A 17,041-nucleotide genomic window follows, 5' to 3' on the forward strand; every position below is an offset into this window, starting at 1 on the left:
CCTTCAATGAAGGCACGCCCATTTATGCATGTCTTTCGAATGCTCACCCAACTGCGAGGAGGACATGTAGACTCCACACAGAAGACACTCCCTGCACTCCAGCCGTGAATCGAACGGTCGTACCTCTTGTTGTGAGGGAACAACTCTACCGCTGCACTTAAACAAAATAATTAAGGGCTGTTAGTTGTGTATAATTCAGGAAACATATAAAATCAATTACTCTTTACTATCTATAGCCCACAAACATTACACCTTACTGGAAATATCTACCCCATCTCAGGCCCCTTCCCATACCTATCCCACCATATTTCCTCTGCAAACCACCCTCTCCTACACAATGCTCCTCACACTTTAATACTGACTGGCTCTCACTCTCTTCTAGCAACTTCTCTCAAAACATAAATCTATACAGACTTACTCAACTGATCACATCTTTCACTTGCTATACTAATAACTGCAACAGGTGAACCACTTTAGTCTGGATACACTTCTCTGTACCAAGCAAACTCTCTAGCTTGGAAACTCTCTCTGACTCTTTAATTGACAATGTCCCCATATTTGCTTTAAGAAAACATCCAAACATCCAAAAACAATACTACAATGTGGCTGGTAACTTCTCAATTACTACTAATTACTTTCCCTGGTCAGCTCTTTATTTCTTTTAAGACAAAGAACAACTGTACAAAAGTATAACCTACAACTGCATAAAATTACAACCTGCAAACTGTCTGAACACTGTATCAATAATGCAATGAAAAATTATCCTAACCAAACTTTACCTTGTTTATAAATAATTCTAGCACTCAGCTTCTTGTCCCATGCTTATGTATTTAATTGTATATGACTGTCATTTTCCATGCTTTAAGTATAAAATTACTAATCTAATATATGAAGTATCAATATCAAATGTTAATGCCAGCATTCATTGTATTGTATTGGAGCTTTTTTCCTTGGGTCTGCACTGAAAATGTGCCCTGTACACAGTCAGACTTTAGTTAGTGTTGTCCTGTTAAGGTAACCCTGAATGCAGGAAAATTAATTTCATATTTCTGTGAACTTCACCTGAGTTGGCATATCTGTGCAGTGCTGCATTTGAATGCCATTTTAGGTTAACAAATTTGCATACTCTGTGAATTGTGTGGCTCACCTAACGTTTTGTGAAAGTAAACAGATATGCACATTAACTATGGCAAGCCATCACTACTGTAATTGTATTAGATGTGCCCTAGAAAAGAAAGAGATGCATTTGCCTTTTCTACCTGTTGTGCCAGTTTAAATCCATTTCTTTTACTTTGACAAGGTAGACTTTCATTGATTTGTGCTTTGTAGTAGTGTTACTTAGCACTACATACAGTAGAGAGTCGATTATCTGAAATGTCAGTTATCCAAACACAGCAATCCAAAGTTCTTGGATAGGAAAAATCATAAAGTCTGAATATGTAAATGTTATACATATTCACTTGTGCATGTTTTTTGAGTGTGTATCCCACTCATGTGTGAAAAATATTCTTTATTGTCAGCTGGAATCTCTGTATGGTTAAAAAGTGTATTCCCTGTGTGCAGAAAAAAAAAAGATTTTAGAAATGTTTTATCTGTTTCAATGTATGTTTGATTATCGGAGCAGTTTGATTATTTAAATTACCCTAGGTATAATCATCTCTCTACTGTATTAAGCAGTAGGTATGCTTTTGCTACAGGATAAAGAAAACCTTAGAGACTATAGCTTATTAAAAATGATTGACTGATATGATCCACTAAATGGCAGAATAAAAGATCAGTCCAGGAGGTTTTTCATTAAGGAGATCAAATTCTTTTTTACAAATATCAATAAGAAGCAATATGTGAAGTAAGTTTATCAATAATTAAAAAGGTTTTTGGACTGAATTGTAGTTCTCAATTTGTCACAGCAGTCAATAACTCACACCTCCTTAACTATTCTCTTAAAAAAAAAGGTTTTGTTTGGAAACTGACTTCCAAAGGGCTATATGGAGAAACCGGTAGTATCGATATTTTGGATATTAGTCACTTGGTAAGCATTTGCAAAGATCGTGTTTCATGTCTACACTACTAAATCTGTTGCATATGTATGAGCAGATACTTTTACAAGGTTTTCTTTCCAGTCCATTCCAGGATATTGCATTATTATCCTTCTCTTCACTCATGAAATAATATTTGCTATAAAGTATTAATCAGACTGTTGAAGATGGTTACTGTGCATATCTCAACTGCAAATGAAATAGGGTTATTCAAAATGAAACAATTAATTTTTATCCAGACTTTCACATTTATATACAGTTGGCATTTGGCATATACTACCAACATCCTGTTATGAAAGACATTAAGGTCATATCACGCATTCCATAATTGTGAGATTATTCTTCACAGTCTGAATGGTTATCTTTCGCTGTCAACTTGAGTCCTGTAAAATGGACTTGTAGATATGCATTTAAAAAAATAATCTTGTTTAAACCTTTTTGACTGTTGGCTTACATACTGCAGATTATTCTCCTATGGAGCAAATGGCCTATGCGCTGTACCAGAAATAAAGATATTCATTCATTTATCACATCACATCTGTTCTATGTGTTAGAGTATTTGGAATATTAACCTTCACATATCAATTTATATTGTATCTTTGAAATTCAATAGATATCTACCCACACTGACTTGCAGCTGTCTTAATATTATAAAATAACACATTTATTTTCTTTAATTGTTGCTATGGTATGAATTACAGATGTTACAGTTTGATGTTACACAGTCTATCTGCACAGACATTCCAGACTAGTGTATTATATCTCTAGATCTTTACTTGCATTTTACTCTTCTGATATGTGACTCATATCCTCCAAATGATTTATTTTCTCAGTTGGTTATTCAGTATAATCTGGAGAGATTTGAATATTAAGCTTTAAACTCAACTTTTTTCTGCCAAAAACAAAATGTAAGATTGCATCTCTGTTTTAACTAATGATTTTTGCTCTGACCATCTTCATAATACTTCTTTTAAAAAACATATTTGTGACTTAGTGTTGCAATATCTCTGGAATTCATCCCTTTTTTATTCAGTTGTTATAAGCTGTAATTTTTTCTCAAGGTAACTCTAGTTACTGTTTTTTAAAGGGCTGAGAAATTTAAGTAGAGAAAATATACTTGAGAGATTTCTTCCCCCAAGAATCTTAGGATTTTGAACAACATTCATTGCAGCATGGAAACAACTTTATTAAGTATCCTCATAATTTAATTTTGAAATAGTAAGCTAACTAAGGTTATACACCTCAGGTAAGGTATACTGAGTGAAGAGAGAGCTTTGAAGAAAAAAATATATGCAATTCAATGGAATTTCCTTCAGAAGTCAAGAAAGGAAAATAAACCAAGGAAAATGAAATTGTGTTAACTAGATTACTTTTTGATAAATTCTGAATGTTATTTTAATGTTTTAAATAGTTGTGATACTGTCTATAATTAAACTTAACCATATAGACAGTTTTAAGTGCAATATATTATTATTATATAACTTATATATTATATTTGAGTTAAAGAAATGTATTGCTTGTAAAATGAAGTTATTTATAAACCTTTAATATTTTGACAACATTGGGAATATGGAAAAGATAAAATTACCTATTGAATTCTGGCTGTGCCTCCTCTCCAAAAGAATTTGGACAACATATGTCTAAATTTTAGAGTACTAGCCTATGGATGGGGAAGAAGGACCAATGAGGTTAAACTTTAAGTTTAAACAAATTTAATCTTCCTATAAAGTATAATTGAACATTCTTCCAATTTGTACACATTTTTAGCATTATTTGATATGTTTTATTCATTTGAATTTCTGCCAGATAATCTGAATCTAGGGAGTATATTCATCTGAAAAATATATTTTGAAGTCTACTGGCAGTAATAATTATAAAATAGCATATTGAGTAAGATAATCTAACTTTAATATATAAAATGTATTTTGGATTAAGAGTTAATAAAAATGTTTCAAATAACAGACAACCCTGCTTACCTCTGCTCTGTTGATGATATATGTTGGAAGATAGGACACTTAATGAAATAAAATACTTAATAGCAGTGAACAGTGCCTTTATCAAATTAAATATTACAGCTGGTAGGTTTAGAATCTCTAAGATATATAGCGAACAAATTCTATTATTAGAATCAAAAGCTTTCTCAGTGTCAAAAAATTAAGGGAGTTTTTTTTTTTTGTTTTATTCTTGAAATGAAATAGAAAAGTTAAAAGTATATGAAATGCTGTTCAACTTGTTTTATTTATTTTTGTTTATTTTTTTATTTAACTAAGGGATTTTTTAGTAATAAAAATTTGTTAACTAATTTGGATATTGTATAATAATTGTTAAGCAAAGCAATAGAACAATAGTTTTGATGGTCAGAGCTGTCATTATCCATTTTTTATTAAAATTAATTTGAATAAAGAAAGGAAATGATCAATAACTGAATGGGAACTGATCATATTTTTGTGCAATTTTTAGAGCAAATATTTGAGCAATAAATGATAGACTTCAGTTGGATATGCATTTATACCCAGAGTCTTATTATCAGGAAAGCAAACAATTACCTTCATTGTTAATTGCAACACTCATTTTTTTTTACTTTTATATTTCTTTGTTGAATAGTTTCTTCCACTATTTTCATAAAACTAATTTAACTCTGGACACCTCATCCATTTATGCTTATAAATCCCCACAGAATGTGGCACTTTGATTTTACACTGCACCATTCTTTCTTTACACTTCATGTCTGTGTTTCTCATTGCCATTACATTTACAATATATTGTCATATTAAACTTTATTTTACTTGATTATTTGTCATTTATTTCCACAGATGATTCATTCAACCATGTGATTCTGATTTCATTCACTAGGCACAGTTCTGTAGCTTCAGGTAATTTTAGTTCCACTTCTGTTAACAAACTGACCTTTGTTTCACAAATTTCATATGCTATCTGTCTCTTATTCTTAAACCAAGCAGCTTATGAAGTATATTGCTTTTGGTTCTTTTTTAAGCTCAAACACATAAACATCAGTAGTTTCCCTTGAAGCTGGGTCCCTCATAAAGGATATACACTGAGGAAATGGTAGGCTTTTTTCTAGGCTAACAATAATCTCTATGTTTCTACATTAGTGCTGCCATTTTGTTTTTTGTTTTTTTCTGTCTTCTTGAAATGTTAAATTATTAGCTAACTTTGAGTCTTCTTCCTTTCATATCACATGCAGTAATTTGACACATTGCAACTTTTCAAGTCTGTTCTCTTTTCAACTCACCATGAGGAATGAACTGCATTTCCTGATTTAGAGCTTCTGTTTTTGTTAAACTGTTTTGTAGTGCAAGAATAACTGGTAGTTACAGTTGGACCATTTTTTTCAAGAAATAAAAAAATGCTTAATTGGCTTTTTAAAAACTCATACAGGTGAGAAAAATAATAAAAAATTCCTTGAAATAATAGCAAATTATGAGCTCAGAGACACAGTATCAAATAAATGTGGTCACTCGTGGCACCTCGTAGCATGCATAATACTCATAAGTGTGTTCAAAAACAGTGCAGGCATTCAGTGTTAACAGTGTTAACAGGCTCCATGAGGTCTTTATTTTGACAACCTACTGAAGAAGGTGAGGCAGCACAATCCATATTCCATTAGTAGTAGCACTTTCATATACTACCCTGGTAAACTCTTAACAACTAAATTCCAAACCTGACTTGCTATCTCCTACCCCAAACATTACTTATAAATTCACAGGTGATATTCATAGTCCAGCAATGGGAATCTGTGAAAAATGCCACTATACTTGTATTCAAATATGCAAATCACAAAGAAGTAATTTGAATGCCCAGAGAAGTTTCCCACAAATGAACTTGTGTACAATGACAAATGAGTGTAGTTAAATAGACTAGATAAAGTGAAGAGAATAGAAAAGGGAAACATAAAAAGAAACATATTAAGAGGATTGTGCTGGAGGAACTGAGAGAGGATGGGCACTGTATTGTTACTGTTGGGGATCAAAACTCATTTTCCAAATATGTATTTTTTAATATGTAAAGTTAGGAAAGGAGTAAGGTCAGAAAGTATGTCAGAGAGCGGGTTAGGGAATAATTACAGAACCTTTTATAAAGAAGACATAACACAAGCAAGACTGGCAAAAACTCTATGGTGGGCTGATGGGGGTAGGTGGATAAGTCATATATAAGGTGTAAAAGATCCGTTCTCCTATATTTTGCAGTATTATAATTCAATGATTTTTAGTATTTATTGTGAATCATTTATGTGGTAAAATTTATTTATTAACATGATTTTATTAACATGATTTTAATGTGTATTTATTATTAACAATGAATCCACATGAGGTATAATGAAATGGAGATAATGAATATTCATGAGCCCACTCGAATACTGATTAGATTATTTTGAAATGAAATATAGGAATCCTATTGGCTTAATAGTTTTAAATGTTGTATAAATACAATTGATGTAATTAATTAGTCATCTGATGAAGTATGTTTGAATATTGTTGAATAAAGTTTTTAATTTTATCCAGCTCATTTGCTTTTATTAATATATAAGATAGTTAAACCAAAGGGAGGAAGAAAAAAATCTTAGTCTGGAGGACCTCCGTTTTTCCCCTATCCATTTGTTGACCTCACTAGTGAAGGATAAAGGTCTCTGGTGGCTCAAAGGTCAGAGCCAAACCAATCAGTGAGTCTTGTACTTGTTTCTCTAGAGCCCTTTCAACCACAGTTTCATCCAGGTCCTGAAGCTCTCAGTGCTGACTTATCTGGCTGCCTCCCACTGGCTGATGAGAGGGATGGAGTGAAAACCCTTACAATAGGTAACATGCAGTGCCAAACCACAGACCACCTTCATTAAACTTAGGAGTAATATACATGAGTTACTACTTAATGCAAACTGTACTACACCCTCACAGCAAACACTTATAGGCATACATTTCACCAGAGCTCTATCATGGTCAAATTGGGCCCTAGGCAGAGTAATGGACCAGGACCCTGCCCCACCCCCCAAGCAGTCATTCCAGTGTCCCATTACTTGGCACTCTCTCCCCAGTTGTTCAAACCTGTCAGCATACCTCTCAACCTCTTTGTGCAAGAAATCTGGACAAAGCCAAAAATAATGGGGGGTGGGGACAGGCAAAGGGCCAAAGATAGGGACAAAATTTAAATATTGCTCTTATAAACTTAGAAAGTTGCTTGGATAACAGGTTTTGTGTTAGCATGCATTTTCTGAAGTATATGAAGCTTGAAACTTAAATGTATGTTGTTTAGTTGGTGACTTCAATCCTCAATGATATGCCAGAAAACCAACATTTTATTAGGAGCAGACCAAAAATATGATGCAAAAATCTGGACATTTGAGAGGTTTGCTTACAATGATTGCAGAGATATGGATTTAATTTAAAACCTTTATTTCAAAATGTATAGCACAAACACTGATGGCCATTTGCAAAACAAAACAAAACAGTTGCACATTGAAAACAGACTTAACATGAGCAACAATAAACTTCCCTTCACCTGAAATTCAAGTTAATTGAAAAATACTTTGAAACCCAGTCATTCAAAAATGCATTAAAATTCACATTCATAGAAAAATGCATTGAAACACACATGCATTGAAAATTGCACTTGGCTAGTGGTGGATTAAGTTTACCTTGGACCTCAGAGAAAATTTTTACACCATAAGCACACTTTATAGGATCATGCATAAATGCATGTGTTCTTTGATTCACCTTTCTAATTGATTTAAATTGGATTTCTTGATTAATTCAGCAAAATTTCTTAGCATGAATTTTAAACTTGTAGTTTTGAATTTTTTTTCCAGTATGCAATGAAACAAAATGTATGAACCAGTAATGACAAAGTACCCATTTCAGGACATTTCAACCACAAAAGACCACTCAGACTAATATTATTATAATCCACAAGTATCTGTACTCAACAATTACAGCCACTAAATCATCTGTGTGCACATCATGTCTAATTGTGATAAAAATGGTCAAAGTAAGGTATTCCAGTTTGCTTTACACAGATGAAAACTAGTCTTGCAAAGACACACCAATGACTTTTGAACTTTCAGATTATCAGGGTCAGTCTTTTTTGTCTACAGACATCCCCTAAACACATCAGTTATAGCTACATTGTTGACTGCATCCTCTTCAGATGTTTTTGTCAAAAAAATGAACAATAATAATGGCCAGAGTCACAGATTTCAAACTTGTTGCACTTGCAAAGCCAGATTAAAAACTATTTAAAAATTGACCAGACAAGAGCACAAAGTATTGAGAGCTCCTTACCCCCCACCAGCAGTTATAGTCTAATGTCTGAGAATGTACACTCCTTATTGGTATGAAGAAACAAATTACATCCACTTTATTGGTAGCTTTGTATAAACTTCATGAAATTATATAAAGATTACTTACATCATACCATAAAATCCAGTCAGGTGTAGAACAATTTAAATAGAAGAGTGTTTATGAGGACAAAAGAAATATTAATCACCTGATAACATATTCCGAGTACAATATGCACAATCTCTGCAGAAGTAAAATTCAAATAAATAATTCCACTTTAAAGACAGCTATTACTAATGCAAAGGTTGCTGCTGGCAAACAACTTTGCATTTCAGTGCTATCTACAAATGCAATGTCTGCTGTCATTGTTGAAAACATTGACTATGTTGCATTAAAAATGTTGTGTTGGTGATTTTGCTATAACATTTATGAAGTAGATAAGCTAAGAAGTAGGGGGTGGGTGGCAAACAATGACAACAGATTTTTTTAATTACTAGGCATGCAGTCCAAGAGACCATAAAGACTCTAACCTAAATTCTTAATTGCTCCAAAGCACTGCCAGGTTAAGTGACTTACTCAATGCCACTCAGTAGGTATACAAAGGAGGAAAGATTCAAACCCTGCACCATTGCCAAAAGAAGCAGATCACTAACAAGTTGAAGCTTTAGTCCTCTGCATTAACTGCCAATGTAACAATTTTTAACTAAATATAAAAATCTTTTACACTCTGATCTGGTAGATAAGATTGTATCCCAGTAATGTGCAATGACTATATAATGGATGCTGAAGATCAGACTGTTACAATCATCACTCCAAATAATGAAAACTATGGTCTGATAAATGTCAAACCCTTTGAATTTGCTGGGACAGTAATGAAGGTGCTGCAAAAGTAAATTACTAAAATGCAACATTGTTAGATTATGTTATACAATCCAGGCATAGTAATTAATTAGTTTATTCTTTAATGGAATGAATAAGACAAAACAATTACAAAAAATATAAAAGCTACAGCAGATTTTGTTAAACAACTCACAAGTAATACAAAAGTCAGAACTACTACTGCATATTGCACACTTTTATCGCGGGAGAGGGAATCTTAACATGTTCACAGGATACCTACATCCTATTTTGACCACCTCATGTCTTATCTGTCGATGTTCCTTCTAACATCACTCAGTACAGGTTTGACCTACATGAATGACTAATAGTACTATATTGTTGCAGTATACACTTCCAGAGTCAACAAATCTGTTTGATTACAGATGAGATCCTATGCAGGTTAATGCAACAGGCTCCACACCAACCATACCAATATCAAGTCTATCTCTCTCCAGTTACCATAAACACTCATTCAGTGTACATATACTTAACAATTATCACAAAGATTTAGATTACATTCAAAATGTTTATTTCAAATTTTACAAATAAAAACACTGACAGACATTTTCTAAACAAAACAAAACATTCTCACATTGAAAACAATCATAGCATGAGAAGTAGTAAACAGGAATCTGTCCCACATTTCCAATTGCTCCAAGCAGTGTCTGGCAAAGTGATTTGCTCAAGAAAATGGCACCAATATGAGGCAAAATGAGAGATGTTCTACAAAACTGGAGACAAATAGACCTGGCAGTTTGTGCAGAAGAGTAAGTGCCTTGCATCATGTAGTTATGGTAAAGGGTTTGACTCTGAGCACATCACATAACTAAACAGCCCTTTCTAAGTTGGGCATTTTACACATACACGCCTCTCTTCAATTGTAAAAGAAATTGCCACCCTTCAAAAATGTGTACTGATCCTCTGTTTCTACTGCTGAGTGATACTGTATACTCCTGCATCTCTACACACCAAAAGAAATCACTCTGTTACTGCAAGTAATAGAGTTTGCTCACAGTCACCTCTTTTCCACCACAAATTTGTCACACTAGCCTTCCATTTCTGTTGTAAAGTGGTACTCACTAAAGAAATTGCTCCATTACTGCTTTCTGCTGTGAAACTTAATCATGTTCTATTTCTGAAAAGTCTCCCCATTCACTATGCATGCCCAGAAATAACATGCAAACAGGAGGAAGCAGGATCGGACAATGCAGCAGCAGTATTACAAATGAATAAGTAGGAATGCAAGATCGGACATTTCATGCAGCAGTATGTTGGCAACAATGCAGGATCAGACATTGCAACTAGTGATATGCAAGCAGGAATGTGAGACTACAAATTGTATGATTAGACATTCCACACAGGAATGCAGGCTTAGACATTGTATGTTCGGACATTGCATGCAGCAGTATGCAAGCAGGAATGAAGAACAGGACATTGCTAAACAGGATCGGATATTTTTAAAATATTTTAAGAAACTTTCTCTTTTTTAAACTAATTTTGTTTGAGTGGGCCCCCAGCCATCACCAGGCCCTGGGCAGTTGCCTAGTGCAGGTTACAGATCTGCATTTCACAGCTGCAGCACAAGAATATATAACACAGGGACTATTGCCAAGAAAAGTCTAACATCTGAAAAAATCAGAAGTAATGCTTCACTGGCTGTGCTTAACATACCATTTTTTGTTTTATTTGTTGTCATGCATGATTAAGAATTGCTTAAACTTGTGTACATGTGAGGTAGATATAATTTTTGACAAATGTAGTTGCAGGTTAGAAGTGTGGTAGCACTGGGAAATAACTCATATGGGGGATGTTGGTCCTAAGGAGAGTCACATTCTTATGGATGTTCTGAGAAAATATAGAAAAGGGATTTTTGTAAAAGTGCAGCTCAAAACAGGCAGAGACAGCTAAAGTATGGAAACAAGTAATGACTGACATAAATTCTGTAAGGGGAAGGGGATGCACCTGGGTATAGTTTTGGAAAAGAGTGACTGACATAGCAGGACATGTCAGAACACAATCTAAGCAAAATGAAGTTGCTCATAGCAGCACTGGTGATGACCCTGCCATACTCCGACTATAATGCTGGTTAAGGAATACCTGTTCCCTCTCTATAAGGGGTGTTAATATTGATTCAGATTTATTTATTTATTTTTATTAAACATTTGATTACCGGAGATGTCTGACTGGGCCAGTGTCCCTTTTTCAGTGGAGGCCTGGGCTGAAAAGCTCCATTACAAAATAAATTACAAAAATACAATAAATCATTAACAATCAAGAATACATAACTTTGGTAAATATTGGTAGTAAATAGTTTATACGTAAACAATAAAAATTGAGAGTAAATATAAAGTGGAAAAAATGGGTATACTACTGGAATAATTGGAGGTGCTGTGGGTACAAGTACTATCAGCTCCCTGAAACAATCACAGTCAATCAGTTTGGAAGGTCAGTATGTACATAATTTTACTGAATTATATTGACATTTTGAACATCAGTAAAACAGACAGCACACACCTTGAAGTCACTTTACAGACAAGTCCAATGCAGTATTTTTTTTTTCCTTGTATCTGAAAAATAGTACAAAGGCAATAGCAAAAAGAAAAACAAATTAGGTTAAATAATTCTTTGTTCTAACTTTGTTTATATTCATCATACTGTTTTATAACACTGCAATGAAACAATCGTAGTACTGCTCTAAACAAGTTTGATAAGGTGACCTGCTCTACAATTCAAAGCCTGACAGTACAACTAGTACTTGTACCACTGATGCTCAACAGTCTACAAATGTCTATGAAAAAAAGAAATATTGATATGTGGACATATGTCTGATGTACAGTGCAATTTGACCATGTACCACTCAGCACAGCTCAAAAGTAGCATTGCCTGCATCAGATATTATATGGGTAACTTCACACTGCCATGAAGTGAATGTCATTTGCCTGCAGTTTTTTCTCAAACTGGTTCTATCTGCTGTGCTAAAGTGTAGCTATTGTCTTTTCATAGTGCCTTAGCTGCAATACACGCATGTATCTGCTGTACCTAACTGTAACAGCAATGAATATAATCTTAATGTTTTTAATTTGTTAGTTTCCCTTATCTGGAATAGTACTAAATGCCTTAGCACAACCAAGGTAAGGATTGTGTGACCTTAGTTCTTCTTCAAATGCTGTTCTTACTTTGTCAAAAATGGCTCAAGACTCACAAGGCAAAATCTACTTTTAACACTCCCATATATGTCTATATATATATATATATATATATATATATATATATATATATATATATATATATATATATATATATATATACACATAAGTCCTAGCTCCCCCTTTATCATTTTGGGTAATCTTCATTTTGACTTTATGCAATATTTTACACAGAACGCTAGTAAGACTGAAGGGAATAAAATCATCTGAGTCTGATGTGACCCACCCTTTGAGATTGTGTACCATTACAGTCTGCTATCAGAGGTCAGAACATATCCACATGCTAACATTCTGTTTAAAACAATTGATAGGTGTTTAGTTATGTTTTCATTTTGTGCAGGAAAGTATCATGCATGTTGTCTGTCTCATAGAACCTCGTTTTTCAGCACTTATCAGATCTGAAGTTTTGTAAGGAACGTATCTACTTCCCTCTGAAGCACAATAAGAAATGTGCCTCTTGAGATACCAAGCTTATCCATTTTTTAATACTGATTGTAACACAAATTGCATGGGATATCATTGAAAAGTTAGACATTATATTTCATTAGTAAAGCACTGCATAGTTGACATGATCGACAAATGAACAACAGATCACCTCAGGTGAAAAAGACAGACATAGAATACTTTAAAGCTTTCAGATCTGATTCCAAATTTTTCTTAGAACACTTTTCAATAACAAAGAATTAAAGGCTGAATATTGTAGCAATAACTCCTGGATGGGTGTGGGTAATGCTGGATTTACCCAAGTTGGTGTGGTTTGGTCAAGAGGGAGAAGTAAGTGTAACCAAACAAAGCTAACCATGGGAAAATCCAGCATTACTCACACCCAGCCATGGGTTATTGCTATTATACAATAACATTATTTAAGAAAGAATTATTTAAGAAAAAAGTCAATTACTTTTCTTAAATAATGTCTTTGTATAATGGTTTTGTGGTGGTCTTCCTCTTTTTTCTCCCATATCATGCTTTTTCTTGATGGACTGCAAATGCATAAGAGACTTACTTTCCCATGCTTAAGCAGTACATCAATGCTTTGGAAAGGAAGGAATGGAAATAGGATGATCTTCATTTTTTCTTAATAAAAAAAAATATTGAAATCTGGAACCATACAGACGTACAAGAGAGACAGGACAAATAAAGTACAAGGATAATCAGATATGTTTCTTTAGTTTTGCATAATGTCTCTGATTATCCTTGCATTTTCTGAATCCTCTCTCTGTTGTATCTGTTCAGATTTCAAAGTTTATTTCATTTTTTAATTAAGAAAATTGGACTGATGCTTAGCATATATTAATAGAAGAACGTCTCGGCGACCAGACTTTTTTCTATTGGTATATGTTTTATTTTAAAATGGGCATGTTGGTTGGGTGGACCAATCAACATCCACATTTCTGAATATTTAGGACCAGTCATTATATAATATATAGTATTAATAATTCAACAGACATTTCATTTCCTGGTATGTTGAAACACTCACAAACTCATATCACCTTAACCCATTAATCATAATATTGCATTACTGTTCTATGAGGAAAATAGATTTTCCGGACATTTTATTTAGACATTTCCTAAAGTATTAATGCTTTGGAGATCAGCCACAATCTAAACCATTACTAAGCTGCCCTTGCACACTGTTCAAAAACATTTATTTGATTCTTTTAGGTTGTAAAGTCTAGTGAAAAAATCTTATTCAATATTTTGCTTTGCCAGGTCCAGGATACTGCATATGACCCAGATCATTCTATTATCTTAGTACTGTTAAGAATAAGTTGTTGTGTCTTTCGGCTTTTCCCGGTTAGAGGTCGCCACAGTGGAACTCCGGTCTGCTAATGATTGGCAGTAGATTTTTACATGCTGAGTTACCAGCTCTGATACACAACTTTCAACGAAGGTACTCCCATTCACGCATGTCTCCACACAGAAGATGCTTTAGCTGAGAATCGAACAGGACAATGTCTTACTGTGAGGCGTTAAAGCTACCACAGCACCACCACCGTAGTACTGTTAAGAATAAGTAAGTTGGATTATCTGAGAACTTCACAAGGTAAAGCAGTATATCTCTGTGTACCTAGGAAAAAGGAATGGTGTCTCAGAAGTTGGTTTGTCCTATTTGCAAGAAGCTGTAGTTTCCAAGAAAATAAACATTGCTTGTTCTAGTCAAAAGGGTTCTGACCATTATTCAGTTTTGGTATTTGGAATTCTGTAGATTAGTGCCTGTAAGGCCAGCAAATGGCTATGACTGGAATAAAGTTAGGTTGAGGCACAAGAATGGTGACGATACCCTGAAGAGGATGAACACAGCCTATTTTTTATTTAGAAATTATACAAAATTTCATTAAATGGTTTCACATCTAACTTATTTTTCTATATCATTTTAAAATTGTAAGCATTTTAGAAGCCATTAATTTCTAATCTGTTTGCCAATCATTTCCAGGATGTTTAATTTTAACCCATTTAAGGATCAGCATTTCAGCCATTGTAATTAATGGGTATGGTTAGTATCTGTTTGCACAATTCAGTTTAGGTGATGTGCTTTTTAGACAGAAAATGAACTATGTACCAAATGAGTACAAGGGAAGCCTCAGTTATTAATGAACACTCATTTATGACATCCTTCCCAAACAATCACATGCCTGAGAGTTCCAAATAATGCCACTGTATAATAACATTTGTATCTTATGTTTTAAGTTTACTGGTGCTTGATTTTTGTCAATATAATTAGGGTTTTTTACATATGTTTAACCAGATCAGCTGATTAATCTCCTGTAATAAACAATCCAAAAGGTATGTTGCTGTAAAAAGGACTCATTATTTCTTTATTGCAAATAAACAGAATGTGTCAAACCAAAAGTATTTTTTTTAATTCCTTATGGGATTTTATGCATACCTAATCATGAGCTGTTCTTCTGATCCCATGATCCATACCAGAATATAACCCAGGCATTGTATTGGAGAACAGTGTATGGCACAATGACAAAGTCTATGATCTGTTTACTTTACAATTGCAGTGTATGTGGCAATAGAACTAACTATAAATGGAAAAGAAGGAGGTCTGTCTGAAACCTCATTCAGACTATCTGAAAATGTAATGCATGAAAGAATGCATTTTAGAGCATTTTAGTTCCAGCTTGAATACTAAAGAGTGAATAACATCAATCTTCTTGTCTTCATGTCATTGAGAAGCTGCAAACAATAATGGCTGTCTCACACACACATAAAGGCAGGCTAGCAAACATTACTTGTATTGCTGGAGAACAGGATAATATGCTTGAGTTTGGACTTCTTTTTACAAACCCTAATATGTAAGGTTTTTCAAACTGTATCTCTACAATATTACATAAAAATTGTAAAATTCGGTCCATAAACATTTTTTCAGCAAATCATAACTGTGAAACTGAATGCATATTTCCATTAGTATTCATGTACGGCAAGCACTTTGACCTACTTTGTTTTCTAGAGAAAAATACACTTACATCTCTGTTGCATGGCCCGGGGTTCCAGTAAGCATGGTGTAAAATACAAATGGTAGCACCTTGACTGCAGTTTTCTTCTCTCTACCTTATTTTGACTCCAGTTATGCTTGATGTGTTTTGCTGACTTCCACATCATAAGTATGACTTTACAGACATCATCACTGAATGATCTCTTTTCCGTATTAAACTGTCTTAAGTACATGTCTTGCTGTACTTATATACAAGTACATTATTGGGATATAAATTTGAAAAAACTGTAACCGCGTGGATCCGTATAGGTTTTAGATAAAACACTTAAGGCTACAACCACTTCTGCATGTCATGTCTGAATAAAGACAATGAGATACCAGTGTTCTATGATGTTTAATTGAATTAGTGCCCTTTTGCAGGCCTTATAATACCATTGACTTATTATAGTAACAAATGCAAAAGAAGGCATCAGAATAAGGCTTCTAAGCATAGTGCCTTGGGTAAATAGAGTAAAAATGGAAGAATCTCATAGATATAATTGAATAAAATATTGTAAATGCTAATAACTTTTGATCAAAATGATACACCATAAAAATACTGGTTCACTATCTCTTGTTTATTTAGCTGCCAAGAAAATGTAACACACTTGCCTACTGAAATGCGTATTCATTTCAGGAAGTTTACATCAATTATTTTCTTGACGCACAGTACAGACAAATGTTTTCATAGTTTTATAAAATGTTTTTATGGTGTGAAGCTAAATTGCATCACTGACTGCCATCTGGTGAATACATTTAGTTTTATATTAATATGCCTGTTATAATATGTTATGTTATTTTCCATGACATAGCTATTTGACTATTTTATCTTTGCCTTCACCCATTCTGAAGGAATAGTTCGTTATAAGAAATGAAACACCTGGTATAAAATTTAAATATGAGAGCTGTACCTTTATTACCTTCATCTGATATTTCCTCAGCATTTATGCTTGTATCATTTATAGCTATTTACACAGTCCTAGTGTGCCTTCTTAAAGTGGACTTCTACCACTAGCCTCAATACTTGTTCATATTAATCACAAAATATGTGCAATACATATTTTTTATTTCAAGAAATTTCTATAAATATTCTCAGTCTATAAAAGAACATAAATAACATTGAAATATACACTTAGAAAATCCTGCTCTTTG

This window comes from Protopterus annectens, chromosome 8.part1 (genome assembly GCF_019279795.1).
Source record: "Protopterus annectens isolate FY-2018-M chromosome 8.part1, PAN1.0, whole genome shotgun sequence".
NCBI lineage: Eukaryota > Metazoa > Chordata > Ceratodontiformes > Protopteridae > Protopterus > Protopterus annectens.